The 15,658-nt window shown below is 32.0% G+C and overlaps 1 protein-coding gene across 7 annotated transcripts in view; it reads left to right on the plus strand.

The window, feature by feature from the left end:
• Nucleotides 1–15,658, plus strand: part of LOC117179470 — a 352,946-nt gene that overhangs the window by 1,343 nt on the left and 335,945 nt on the right. For 5 of the 7 annotated variants that reach the window (XM_033371314.1, XM_033371317.1, XM_033371318.1 and 2 more), the window contains exon 1: nucleotides 8,312–8,580. The exons of the other annotated variants lie outside the window; for them this stretch is intronic. The gene's annotated coding sequence lies outside the window, so the exon portion shown is untranslated. Of the gene's footprint in view, nucleotides 1–8,311; nucleotides 8,581–15,658 lie in introns of those variants that run through there. 7 annotated transcript variants of the gene reach the window in all.

The following is a 15,658-nucleotide window of genomic DNA, read 5'->3' on the forward strand; positions in this document are numbered from 1 at the left end:
TTTTTCCATTTTTCTTAACGAACAATTTTTTTTTTCAATTGGTTATAAAAACACGTAAACTCAGAAGATGTGGACTGTGACTGCACCATATATCCAGTCGGGTGTGGTGCTGACTGAAAACAGATGATTTGGAGCGATTCGCGCGCCATCTGTTGGTCATTCTAAGGACTTATTGAACTACCCTCGTATAAGAAAATAAGTTAAATAAATATAATTTTCAAAATTTATATTGTGTTATGGATTCTCCTCACATGAATTCACTGGAGTTTTTATTTTTTATTTTAAATTATAAAAACAAGTAAATGTTTTTTCAATATATTTAATCTACTTATTTTTAAGTATATAATGTACTGAGTTTTTGTAAATAAAAAAAAAAGCAAATTAATAGAAACTTGTGCACATGTTTTTTCTCAGAGTTCCTTGTCCTTACAATAATAAGTGCGAATAGTAGATATGCGAATGGGTAGGTCAGTGAACATCGTTGGCATTGTGGTCCATGAAACGTTGTCCTCAGCATTGGAAGATTACACAGAAAAACGGAGGTTTCCATTGGAACCCATTTTTCCTTCCAAAGGAGCTGCAATAAAAATGAACCCCCCTTGCTGAAAAGGAACATAAAACGATAAATAAGCTCTAAATGATACCACACTTGAGGTACTGAAGGAATTTAATTGTAATTGAGTCTATTTCTAAAGAATCTATTGTTCGCTTTGGCCACCTGGATATTATGTTTAATTAATAACACAATATTTGCCTTGAAGCAAACATGTAATTGAAGTCTAATGAACATAAGTTAATGAAGGTAATTAAATTGTTAAATAATACCGCATTTAAAATAGATATAATGACTTGATAAATATCATTTGAAGGTTTTGTAGCAAAGTTGTCTACATAAAGGCATATTCATATGCAAGAAACTTTTGTCTCAAAACATCGGTCAATAACTGTAAATCGATTCTTGACTTACCATACCTACTCTGCAAGCGTTTGGTTAGTAAATGCGTCCTCATGTTCTTTTCAAACGTACTCTAAACGAACCCTTTTAACTCTCTACAGGTATCTATTGGAGCTCAAGTTCTAAATGATACCAACTTTTATTTGATCCACAACTTTAGTGAACCTCCAGTTTGTTCTGTGTACGTTTACTGGATCAGGTTGCATCTGATAGGTTTTTATTTAACCGTAAAAAACAGCATTAAAAAGAAAAAATTATAAAAGCAAGGAAATAAGAATTAGTATGATTCAATTTTTATGCATATTATGAATTGTAATGATATATATTTATTGAAAGGATGCATGTTTTAGAGCAGCTTAGAATACAATTTAAAGGAAAATAAGAAACAGATACAAAAATACTCATGATAAATACAATTTGCTTTTTATTTTGCAATTTTTTAATAAGTAATCCCTGGCAGAGTTACATAAAAAATGTATTATAATTGATATAAAAGTGTTGTGTATAATGTAGAAAAGTTTACAGGTTAGACAAAATCGAGTGCGAAGCACGAGATACGTGATGAGAATGTGTTTGTTAAAGCCAAAAGAGCTTTAACAAAAGTGAGTTCAAAATCACAAAATTGCAGTTGTCGGTCCATTCACCTTTGATTTTAAAAGGTCTGTGCCCGAATGCGGGAGAAATGCAAAGACTAAGCGCGGAGTGCGATTGCCCTTAGTCGCGTACCGTAGGTGCGCTCAAACTCTCGAGCTAAGCTTTTTTAATGAAAGAGATTTCACAATCACAAAATTACAGTGGTGGATGTTTTGAGTCTAAATTTTAAAATGTTTGCGCAAAAATGTGCGAAAATATAAAAACCGAGCGCGTAGCACGAGGTAAATACATAATTGAGCGCGAAGCGCGAGATAAATACAACATCGAGCACGAAGCGCGAGAACCAACAGTCGCGCGCCCTAGGCGCGCTCAAACTTGCGAGCGAAGAGAGCCGCGCGCGTAAGGCGCGATGAGAATGTGCCCGCATAGCGGGCAGATTGTTCAGATAGATTTTTAATTCAAGAAATTCACTGCGTATAATACATACTGATTCAACACTCATTCCTCTGCTTACATGACATTCGTATCACTCATATGCACAACATACTTTTATCGCTTCACTAACGTCATTCCAGCTTAGCGCAATTTTTGTTTTGTTTTATTGTGTAAACTTCGTGTTTTTTTACCGTGGATTAAATTTTGGTACGCTGTAAAATCTTCATATTCAAAGAGACACTTTTTATAATCATTAAATGTCATTTTTCTTAACGTAGACACCTCTTAATACATTTATCTTTCTTTTTTTCAGACTTTTCATTACAGTTTTGGTATGCATATGATTTTGCTCTTAATCCAACAAATTCTGTTATAATTATTCCAATACATTAATCTTTCATTAGTCTCAATACTTTTTTATTTTTAACGGCATTCCATAAACATTATCTGGAGGATAATCGCATATATCAAATTCATGAATATTCTGTTTAATGATATCATAAATGCTTGGGTGGGTGAAATGGTACATGACACTGTCAGTGTCGGTATACAACAATTTTGCGCGGATTGAAAAATTTGGTAGAATGTAGATGTAATGCAAATCGTAGGTAATTAGCTTTTAGAGCTCGAGAACAGATAATCCTACATATATTGGTTTATTGAATTTAACTTGAAGTCTTTTTGATTCGGTTATGACCATATCTTCTTAAACTATGGTGCAGCTATAAAAATGGGGCTTGGCAATCAGATCTTTCGCACCGTACCTTTCATTCTATTTTGTTGCCAATCTCACATCTCTATATTTTCTAGCATTTTCCATTGTGTTGCCAAGGACGGAATTGTTTATTATCTTGCAGGAATTTTTCTCGAAATCGCTGCTAAACATTTGTTGTTTTTCTGTATTTAAGTCAATTTACTTTTTTAGCCAGGGTTTTTGCTGAGACTTTAGCATTCTGTGAACTGCGGATACCTATTGACCTAAATTTAAATATTGCTTCAAATTCCTCTGGTGGACTACACATAATTTCTTGGACAATAAGCTTATTATTAGTTTTGATATTTTGCATGAAGAATTAGGAGGTACAAAATGCTCTTTAGCCAAAGGCAAATCTCTATGAAAATCATAAAATTCTGCAGAATATTTCAAATCAACCTCAAAAAAGTAGCCTATTGGTGAATCACGCTGCAGCGTACTGATTATTAATGTCGAAATATGAGATATACGATTCTGGTTCGTTTAGCTTAAAATCTGACCCCATAAATCGGTTATTCGCTTTGGCATATCTATTTGAACATTGTGATACACCACCATGAATACCTCTCTCAATGAGAAGAATCATTTCAGGCTCAGTTAATAGTACAAGTTCAATTCGGGTTAATTTTAGCTTTGCATCAAAAGCATAAGTCCTGCGGCCTGGGCGTAGGCTGACAAAAATTTTAGGGGGGGGGGGGGCTTAATGATCCGTTCAAATTTTACATGATGTTAAAATTAAAATTAAACAAGTTTTTTTCACATTTTGGGGGTGTGTTTGAAACCCCCCCCCCCCCCCCCCCCCCCCCCCCCCCCACCTTGCGTACGCCCCTGTCTGGGATAGTATAGTCATGTAAGGGATCCACATAATATGTTGCAGAACAGTTTTTTCTGAAATTTTTAAATATATCGGCTAAAAGTATAACGTCGATTTTCATGTACAAGTCGGAGTATTCACCCAAAGTTTTTATATTAAATATTTCCCAAACATGATACGCGTGTTGGTAATCATCATCGAAAATTTCTTCGTCATTCAGTTTGGAATAAAAAGCGCTTTTAGGTGGCTACTGTTGCTCATTTGACTTTTTCCAATTATCAATTAGTCATAGGGAAAGGCTCCTTTTCTGTCTAATAATTTTAATTCTTCGGGATTATTGCTATATCCAAGAGTAATTTTTTTATCATTATTTCTTGGATAAAAACATAATTTTTCAAGACTACTCGACATGGCACGAAATGAATCTATAAACCGAAGGTTTACTTTTGTGCCAGCAACATATTTAGTAAATGAAATGTATTTCTCATTCTTTCCTACGATAAATTTTGAACTTTGAAAGGGAATCATCAAAACCACAACGTAAATAATACTCACTACTGTACGGAACATGCTTTTAATACGGGCCTGTACCGGACTCAGGAGTTCCTCGCAAAAGAGACTCAAGATAAGCAAAAAAAGCTAACGGAACTTGCTCCTCAAATCTATAATCTTAGATTTTTTGAATTTTCATTTTGATTTGGCAATATCATTCGACATTGGTTCATGTTTTTACAATTTAATCTACGATCCTGTAAAGATTTTTCTAATTTAAACTGACACAAGCACCTGTCACACAAGTAAGTTCAACAATGATCTCGCGTAAATGAAGATTTTACTAATCGGGAAAGATTTTTTATCTAACCCATGTGCTATATTAGATTACTGTCATTTAGTTTTTTTTTCATTAAAATATCTAAAGTTAGTGTTTGTATTTTCAAACATCAAAATATGTAGGATTTTTTGACTTTTCTTTGCTTACATAAAGCGGTACAATTTCCCCCTTAAATTTGTTATCATTTTCTATACCGTAAATTTTTATGCACAATTCATTCATTTTTTTATTTTGGAATGTCTTTAAGACTTATAGGGAACAATATTCCATCACGCTTGAGTTCTGAATTAAAATTTTGATAAGATGTAATTTGACATATGTTATCTTTCACTCGATGAGGAGCTGCTATCACTGAACACAAGGAGCAATAAACATCGTTATTTTGAATATTGGCAACAGCTTTTTTATCTTTAATATATTTTGGTAAATTAATGAAAGTGGAAATCCCAGAATTTATTGGTAAATATTTATTGAAATTTACCATTAAGTTTATAATTTCAGTCAATGAACAATCAGAATCTGTTTCTTGTAATTCTTCCACTTTCCCTAAAATTTACTCCAATATACATTTCCATTATACCATGCATCAAGATCAGTTAATGATAAGATTCTAGTATTTTCAGTCGAAATGCACTTAATTTCTTTAACCATTTCACCATTTATTAATTTTTTAAACATTCCTGTAAATGAAACGTTTACTTTTAAACACTCATATTTTTTAAAATATCTTTATTCTTCAAACGATCATTGACTTTACATCCTCCAAAAAGTTTTTAAGATCTTTGTGCTTTAAATTTATTGTGTAATTAATATAAAGTATCGTATCTCTCTTTTTATTTGAGTTAGCAATGCTTTGTCCTTTCTTTTTCAGTTGTTTTATTTTTTTACTCTACGCTTTCAAAATGCCTATCGTTGTTTGCACATGTATTTTTTCTCTACCTAATAGAATTGTGCTAATTTTAAAAAATATCTAAATTGAACATAGTTCTATAGAATTCAAGAGAATTTTGTTAAGTTGTGAAGAATTCTTCTAAATTCAAGAGAATTCTACAGATTTCAAGAGATTTCTTTTAAACGCAAGGGAATTTTACTAAATTCAAGAGAATTCTACGTACCTTAATAGATTTATACTCAATAAAAGAGATAATCATACATAATTCTACAGAATTCTGCTGAATTTAAGATTCTACAGAATTTAAGAGAATTTTGCCAATATCAAGAAAATTCTGCTAAATTCAATAGAATTCTTTAGAATTTAGGAAAATTCTACTGCATTCTAGAGAATTTAATCAAATATAAGAGAATTTTAATAGATTCATGAAAATGTTTACTAAATTTGGTTGCTCAGACAAAATATGATTTTTTAATTTTTGTATCTTGTCAGTATTTTCAGTTGAAAAAATTAAAATAATTTCAGTAAAATTCATAATTAGTTGATAAATTGTACAATTTCTTTAAACAAATTCTATTAAAAGATGCATTATTTAAGCATTCCATACGTTGAGGATTATGTTTAATTATTAATGTTTTTTACTACAACAGTTAATAACTATTTACTGGTAATATGTGGTCACTACAAAATCTAGAGAAATATCACTGAGAAAAATGGATTATACGAAGTGGGTATTACAAGTAGAGGATAATACCCCGTAACGAAAAGTATTATATCGCGTATAATCTATCACCTTTTCTAATATATAAAGATATTACCAAACATTATCTCGACATGCTAAATTCTTATAATATTCAGATATTCATTCGTGACATCTGGAGATTACAAAACATGCAGTCATGCGCGCGCATCCATTTGAAGTCTGCGTCCTGCTCCGCATGTTCTGTGTTTCGCAAATTATGTGTATATTATTCAGGAAATAATACAAAGTGTCACCCAAAATTCAACGACTAGAACCAGTAGATATTTTAAAAAATCAATTAATTTCAATAGTAGATGAAATACTTTTGGTTTGCCTAGAGCCCTAGACACTTCGGTAAATAAAATAACCTCAAAATCGTTGACCAGATTTTTTTGTATTTGAAAATCAAAAAGAAAACTGAATAAATCATTCTGTTAAAGGGTACTATCGTAATTATTTAAAAAGTTTGAATTACTTATTCCTGTTTCAATTTTAATTTATTTTCCCCGCCACACACACACACGCACAGCCCTAATAAGTTTTTTAGATTTTTTGAACTTTAATATATTTAGATTATAATTTTTAAAATCTCCTGTTTCAATTTATAATCCAAGATTTTATCCGGTATTATCTATTCTTTAATATTTATATATTTTAGATTGTATAATCTGGATCGCTGTCCCATAGTTAATTGTCCAAGATTATACATTATAACATATTTTTAAATACCGGGTATAATCCATTTTTCTCACTGATGTAACACAAAAATATAAAATTATTATTGCAAAAGCTTTATTCTAATATCTAAATGTTTCGAAAGAAAACTCTAAACGTGTAATTTCAAATTTGATATGCGATTTTTTTATAAACCCATACGAATATAATATTTTCATATATGATTATATTACAATACTTAAAGTCGTTAAACATGTTGATAATGTTTTTTGTATCTAGAAATCTTAGCACCCCAAACTTTTTTGTATCAGTTATTGAATAAATTATGACTAAAATAGTTATTCGTCGATCGTAATACTTTATAAAAAGAAAATTTGTTATTAGGCTTTTAATACAATTTCCTAATTTTAGTGCAATTAATACTCCCCTTTGAATAAGGAGGGGTATGAATAAAATCTTGAAAGAATCATTGTAACATATTAGTTTTTCATGTAAAATTCCTTAACAATGTTGAAGAAATAAGAAGGACCATTCTATTTTATTATTCTAAAAAGATTAACTGTACACACGGAGAAATATTTCGGGAGATTAATTCATGGCACTGCACCTTGATTTTATCACGCTTTGGCAGCAGAACTAAGATTTTGGAACCCTTACTTTTGAAGCATAGGTCTCGAAGCTTCAGGCATTAGGCCACGCCCCTTTCGCTCTCAGGTCTCGAATTCTATGCGTTTAGATCATAAAGTCCGAGAGTATCGAGCACGTAAAAACTGCAGCTCTAAAATCACGCGCTTTGGTGAATTAACCCCTTGAAATTTATATCCGTGTAGACAGATTACAATGTTAAATGATGAATTATGACGCAATAGGCCGAATCACAATACAACTGTTAAATTTTATTTAAATGTACAATGCAACAAAGCATCATGGGATTTATGCAAAATGATCACAAAATTGTATACAAGAACCAATAATGCTACAATCTACATTTATGAGCCTTCAGTGCGAAATTCCTGCAAAAATTTTGAATAAAAAATAGCACTGAAATTCCACAAGCTTTTTAAAACGCATACATATGTTTAAGAAATGCCCTAAATAAGTTCCGGTAAATGCCATATATTTTCCCATAAGTTTTGCTAATATTTTAATCCGCTTTGACATTTACATTGAATCTAGAATCTTAGTGCCATTACATGAAAGTATTGTATAATAAACCGGCTAAGGTGAATTATATCATAAGGAAGCAGTTGGAGTTGACAATTGTAGCTTGAAAAAAGAAAGAGAGCACAGAAGGAGAAAGAGTGGATGGTATGCGACAAGAGAAAGAGAGAAGGCGAGGCGAAAGAGAGAAAACGGTAAAATGTCACTGTTCCTTAATTACGCGAAGTACCTATCCTGCAGTTCCACGGCACGACGAAGAAGACGCGCGGAAACACCGAAGCTCCTAAAGATCCACAGTAAAGTCGAGGTACACAGAGCACTTCGACTTTTCAGGGTACCGCTATCCCAGCAGCCAATTGCATCACCGTATAGACCAGAACGGGCCACTCCGAACCCTGCTTTAACTCCCGATGGCCGGATGCCACTGCCACCTTGGTTTATAAAGTCTGGGCGTTCCGCGGCTTCGAAGACAGAGCCGTGCCGACAGCCCAGCAATCAGGACGTTTTTCAAAGCGAGAAGTGTGTATGGTCGGGTTCGCGGTGCGATTTTGTTTCAATCCTTTTTTTATTTATTTACCCCTCGCATTGTCAACCTCAGTTGTTTAGTTTTTTCAAATCTAATACCACGGAGTAAGAGAGTTTTACCGCGACAAGAGACACAGTGGCGTGTGATTTATTCTCAAGGTGAACTTCGAACCCGTTCGTTGGTACCAGTGACTTGGCAAGGTACGTGTGTTCAGATTTGTGTTCTTCGGGGATTTGCAGGAAGGTGCAGGGATCTAGAAATTTGACCGACTATGCGACGTGCCACGTTCGTTACGGTAATCGCGAACAGAAAAGGTAGTGGTGCTTTGTTTTTAACCCACGGATGCAGAACCCAATGACTTGTACTTCCTCACGCTTGTCTCTCTGCTCTCGATTTGACGGATAAGATCTTAATGTAAACTATACAATCTCCCAAGATATAAAAGCTTTGTTCCTCAAAATTCAGTTAAACTAAATTCCTATCTACAAACATTCATACTCAAACATTTATGAAAACTTTATACAAAATGTATACAAACATTTCGTTCTTTAAAATTAAACATTCTTCTAATTTTAAGCTATCGACAAGAAAGACATATAGTAACCGCACCTTAAATTATTTTCTTTAAAATGAATAAAACGACACAAAAATTCTGAAAAGTATCATATTGTCTCTTCAGGAACTAGATGACTCTCATTTTCTATATTCGAAAAAAAAAATTAATTACAAATTATTTTTTCTGACTAAGCTAAGAGCATCAGACAATTGTTTTCAGAACAATTGCCAACGTAGAGTTAGAATCCATGATAAACTATAATTGAAGTTCATGTGATATTAAAAAAAAATGCTAAGCGGATGTTATGCGGTGTACCTTCTTCTCAACACTGGAAATATTATACACAAAAATACCGAAAGCAATATTCTAAATTGTGCTTACATAAAAACTATTTATATGTGATTTCATAACCTTGGACATTTTTAATTCACTCTATTTCTTTTCAAATCCACCATCAAATTAAGAAAATAAAAAATATGACTATGTAATTTCAGTTTCACGGCTTAAGTCGCGGTAATAAGGACAATGTATAATAGTAACCTCAAATGCTGTAAATATGAACACAATCCTGATAACATCATGAACTTTATGCTAAAGTATTGATTCCAAGCATTTCTACTTCTTGAGTATATGCTAATATTTTCTTATTCTTATGCTATTACTATACATTTATTTATTATACTATACATAATATTTCCCACTGTATATAACTTCTCCGCCTGAGAAACATAAAAGATAAAAACATTTACTATAATTAGTAATTATTTCCCGAAGAATGTTTGACGTTGGCGTCATTAAAATAGGGTTTCTTCATTGAAAATAGAATCTCTTCTAGCATTTTAGGGGCCGTTCAAAAAGTACGTAACGATTTTTCCATACTAAGGCCAGGTGATCCACTTCTGTATAAAATTTCAAATAGTTATCCAGCAGAATAAATTAATCATACAGTTAATGTGAATGATAAAAATTCCTAGTTGGCTCACTGCATTTCATGTGTTGAATAGTTATCCTTAAACTAAATAAGGTGATATGGGAATAGGAATTTAGCAGTGTATTATTAATTAATAATAAGTAGTATAAGTGATCTATTTCATTTTATTGTTTCTTATTTATTCGTATTTTTTACAAATAATTACAATAGAAATATTTAATAATAATATTCAAGTTTTTTCTTATTGAATTACATACACTAAAAAATTTTTCTTTGAATCAAACATTATAAATTAACCAGAGTTGTAGATATTTGAATCGAATATATATATATATATATATATATATATATATATGTGTGTGTGTGTTCCTGGGCTTATGAGTATACAGCGATAATTATAATAGATAAAAAACATAATCGATTTTAGAAATCAACTCTACAAAGAAAGGAGGTTAGAATTGGAAAAGACTTACGATCCTCCGAAATCTTCAATTATATCCAAGGTAAGGCCCCAAAATTAAAGCAGTTCCAACACCAGAGATACTGCGTCCATTTTTTCAATTCATTTTGAGTTTTTCAGTAAATCAGAATCTTTAGAATCGCACAATCCCGAAAAATACCAATGCCATTAAATCAATCAAAGTAATAATTTATTAATATTCTGTGTTAGTGCCACAGAGAATACTGCCCGCAGCGCCTTAGTACGTCTAGCGGCACTTTGCAGCAATGCTTTGCAATGCATTTTTTGTTTTAATTAAATAAATATTTTCATGAAATTCAAATAAGCATATTTTGACCAAATGCATCATTTAATAAAAGTCCATTTTTTAAAAATCAAACAAATTATACTAAACAAATAATTTGTTTCAATCAATAATGCAAATATTTCATATTTCTTAAAATTAAATAAACTTTTTTTAATTGAAGAAAAAATTGGTTTCTTTTAATTATATGAATTCAAAGAAATTTCATTGTTTCATTTAAAAAAAAAAAAAAACATTTTTGTGAGTGTAGTACTCCGCAAGAGTTCTCCACCCATATCAACTTTTCGCCTGCAGAACTTTTTGCGATCGGACAATATCTTCTGTTCGTTCTTTTGGATTTGAAAATTTAAAACTTGGAAATTTATGTGATTGATTCAAAAATTCTGGAACATTTTTTATATTTACAGTTATTATTAGAAAACACTAATATCAAATTTTAAATTCAAAATAATTTCTTGCTCAATATAAAATATTTGTTAAATGTGCAAAAAACTGTTTTTTGGATTGACTACATTTGATTGAGTGCACTTTTTTCGTAATTTAAGAATTTTTTACATTGTAATTCTGGCTTTATCCGATATTTCGAAACGTTTAAGCAACACGAAAAAAATGTTTGCACGCCTTAAAAAATTCTCCATAAACCTATTTGTCAAAATGATTTTTGCATAGACTTAGCGTATACGGTTTTAAAACCGATTAGCAATTTCGGCTAGTTGTTTAATATCGACGTCAAAATTATCACCTGAACCACCAAAATCTATATCATGAACATTTTTGAGTGCTTTTTTGGTAACATTAAGTTCTAACTTCTCTTTTTCTATATCTCTTAATTACCTGCAGGAAAAATCTATGAATGCCACTTTGGCCTCCCATAGTTAACTTCCTGGTAAAACGCATCTTATCTGTCACATATCGGATTAACATGAAAGTATCCTATCTGTCAAAGATATTTATCTGTAGCTTTTATCAAGGAGTGGATCACATGACCCAACAAGAAATGTATATACATATATATATATATATATTATATCATAAGGCCATTTGCCTTTCGGGGTAGGCGTGACTCACTCTGTAAAGAAGGGCGTAATGTGAGGAAGGAGGTATAAATTATATATATTTGGACCTGGATTTACTGATTCTAAGAATCGCTGCCCTGGGGGTTCAGGGGCGATAGAAGGCGTTCAATCAAGCGTGATACAACAGGAGCGTAGGATGAAGGGGCAGTGCGCGGGTATCCACGTGTATATATTGCGCAATATTAGGAAATGATTCAGATGGCCCTGACTGTATATGTTTCGAGGCCCTAAAAATAGCTTCGAAGCCAATTGCAGGCTAAGACCGAATTATATTCAATCCAGAAGTTCCAGAAAAATAATATACGTCAGTTTTATAATATTTGAATCTAAATTGAACGTTATGTGACAAGTGAAAGCTACTAATATGTTATATACAAGAGCTTAAGCTGTCTATACCTGTGATCCGCATAGTTCTACCGCTAATTTTCTACACTGTTAAAAATAATATTAACTTTAATATACCCATGTGTATGAAAATTAATATACTAAGCATATGAAATCGCTATTAAGAGTACGTATATTAAATTTCATAAACATTCTTGTTAATCACTTACGAGAAAAATCATATAATTTCATTTTTCACAAATTTAAAATAAGTTTAGCTGTCATTTTCGATTCTGAATAATAAAACATGATACCCTCTTTCTGTTAACCAAAAATAAAATTGGATTTCAAGTTGAAAAGTTCAATTAAGCAAATAAATAACAGACCTAACCTAAAATTAACTGCATTCGACTTAAATTTTGACCATTTAGAACGAATTTAGGAAAAAAAATTTATCCGTACATTGCACTTTCATTATAAATAAAAACTGAGTCGACGAATTCTAGAATCATTATTTAATTGAGAATAATTGTCAAGATTTAAAGAAATGAAAGCAGGTTGAGTTTTTACGCACATTGCTGTACTGACCTGTATATTAAATTTAATACACATGTATATTAAATTCACTACACCTTTGTATGTTACATTTCAGTAGCGGTAGTGCATATTTGCTTCACACACATGTATATTAAACCTCATACAGATTTTTCTAACAGTGTATTTTTTTCTCGGGCTCGCATTTTTCTGCGTTGTCTTTCAAGCTGCGGGCAGGTTATATATTTTTATTTTCTGAGTATTAGTTATCGAAACGCGTCGCTCACCTTCGTCTTTAAAGCGAAATGCAGACGACAGCATCGAAGATGACGTGAAAATAGAGGTCCGTCCACTCAGCGCCGCCACCAAAACAAATTATAAAATGGAACACGCCATATTTTTTGCTTTTTTTTGCTACTTTTATGCTAAAAAAAAAGTTTTTTGCTCTTTAAACTTCGGAGAAAAGGGTGGCGGAGCTAGCAGGACGTCCACTCAGCGCTGCCCCGTATGAAAACTCACTAAAAATTATTATAATGCGATAAAAAATGAGTGGAGATTTTTTTTTTCTTTATGATGACATATATTACGTTTTTCAAAAAACTACCCCTAAGTCTTACACAACTACCCCCGGTATCAAAAAAGTTTTCAAAATGGGAAAACTACTTTCAACAATGTAAACATGATTTAGGGCTTCAAATTAATTACATGACACTTGAAAATTTCGCCCTCTTTATAATTTCCCCAAAACTACCCTTCCACGTGAAAGTATGCAGCAGAACATTTATATGTATGAAAAAAGCATTAAAAATAATCGAAATTAGAAGAAACTGTTAGTTGATATTCTTTTGCACTGCGATAATATATAATGCGTTCCCCAAAAACTACCCCTAAGTCATAAATACCCCTCGTCATCAAAAACGTTTTAAAAGTTGGAAAACCACCTTGAACAATGCAAAAATGATTTAGAACTCTAAATTGATAACATGGCACTTCAAAATTTCCTCCTCTTCATAATTTTTCCGAAAAACTATCCTTTCACGTGAACCTATGCAGCGGAACATTTATATGTATGAAAAAAGCATTGAAAACAATCAAACTTAGAAGAAACTGTTAGTTGATATTTTTTTGCTCCTTTTTCGCTCTTTGATAATATGTAATATGTTATACAAAAATTACCCCTAAGTCATACATACATACCCCTCCTCATCAAAAACGTTTTGCATGTTGTAAAACCACCTTGAACAATGTAAAAATGATTTAGAACTACAAATTAATTACATGGTACTTAGAAATTTCCCTTCCATGATAATTTCCCCAAAACTACCCTTCCACGTGAACGTATGCAGCAGAACATTTATATGTATGAAAAAAGCATTAAAAATAATTAAACTTAGAAGAAACTGTTAGCTGATATTTTTTTGCTCTTTTTTTGCTCTGCGATAATATATAATGCATTCCCCAAAAACTAACCCTAAGTCATACATACATACCCCTCGTCATCAAAAACGTTTTAAAAGTTGGAAAACCACCTTGAACAATGCAAAAATGATTTAGAACTCTAAATTGATTTCATTTTTTTTTATTTACGTTTTTCAAGAAAATTATAAAAAGGGGGAAATCTTGAAATGCCATGTAAACAATTTGGAATTCTGAATCATTTTTGCATTCATAAAGGTGGATTTCCAATTTTTAAAACGTTTTTAATGACGAGGGGAGGTTATGTATGACTTAGGGATCGTTTTTGTGTAACGTATGATACATTATCGAAGAGCAAAAATAGAGCCAAAAAATGTCGGCGAGCAGTTTTTTCTAAGTTTTATTATTTTGTATGCTTTTTTCATACATATATGTGTTCCGCTGTATAGGTTCACGTGTAAGGGTAGTTTCGGGGAAATTATAATAAGAGAGAAATTTGCATTTTTCAAGTTATTGATTTTATGTCCTAAATAATTTTTATATTGTTCAAGGTGGTTTTTTAACTTTTAAAACGTTTTTGATCACAAGTGGTGAGTATGTATGACTTAGGGGTAGTTTTTCGGGAGCGTACTATATATTATCAGCGAGCAAATAAAGAGAAAAAAAATATCAGATAACAGTGTTTTCTATGTTTTATTATTTGTATGCTTTTTTCATACATATAAATGTTCCGCTGCATAGGTTCACGTGTAAGGGTAGTTTTTCGGAAAAATTATGAAGGGGGGGGGGGGAATTTTAAATTGCCACTTAATCAATTTAGAGTTCTAAATCATTTTTGCATTGTTCAAGGTTGTTTTCCAACTTTTAAAACGTTTTTGATGACGAGGGGTATGTATGTATGACTTAGGGGTAGTTTTTGAGGAACGCATTATATATTATCGCAGGGCAAAAAAAAGAGCAAAAAATATCAACAGTTTCTTCTAAGTTTGATTATTTTTAATGCTTTTTTCATATAATATATATGTTCCGCTGCGTAGGTTCACGTGGAAGGGTAGTTTCGCGGGGAATTATAAAGAGGGCGAAATTTTCAAGTGTCATGTAATTAATTTGAAGCCCTAAATCATGTTTACATTGTTGAAGGTAGTTTTCCCACTTTGAAAACTTTTTTGATCCCGGGGGTAGTTGTGTAACACTTAGGGGTAGTTTTTGGGAAACGTAATATATGTCATCATAAAAAAAAAAAATCTCCACTCATTTTTTATCGCATTCTAATCATTTTTAGTGAGTTTTCGTAGGTGGCGGCGCTGAGTGGACGTTCTGCTAGCGCCGCCACACTTTTCTCCGAAGTTTAAAGCTGAGTGGACGGACCTTGAAAATAGCCACAAATAAAATTCGACACTCACGTGCATTTAACTGCACACACACTGGCATGTTTCTCACTCGTCTATTCGACAAGTAAACTGAGCCCATGTGAGAAAAAACAGAGATTTCCCTTAAGACGAGATGAGCAGTTAACAGATTAAGACCGCAGACCTATGCTTTAGATATTAAAATGCGATTTTGGAAAATTTACTTTTGAAAAAACTAAAAGGAATTTTGCCGTTTTGTTTGCGGGATATTAACTGCATATAAAAAATGTTCCAGGAAATACAAAAAAATCAATTTAAAAAAAAGTCA

Source organism: Belonocnema kinseyi, chromosome 9, assembly GCF_010883055.1.
Source record: "Belonocnema kinseyi isolate 2016_QV_RU_SX_M_011 chromosome 9, B_treatae_v1, whole genome shotgun sequence".
In the NCBI taxonomy this organism is placed as follows: Eukaryota; Metazoa; Arthropoda; class Insecta; order Hymenoptera; family Cynipidae; genus Belonocnema; species Belonocnema kinseyi.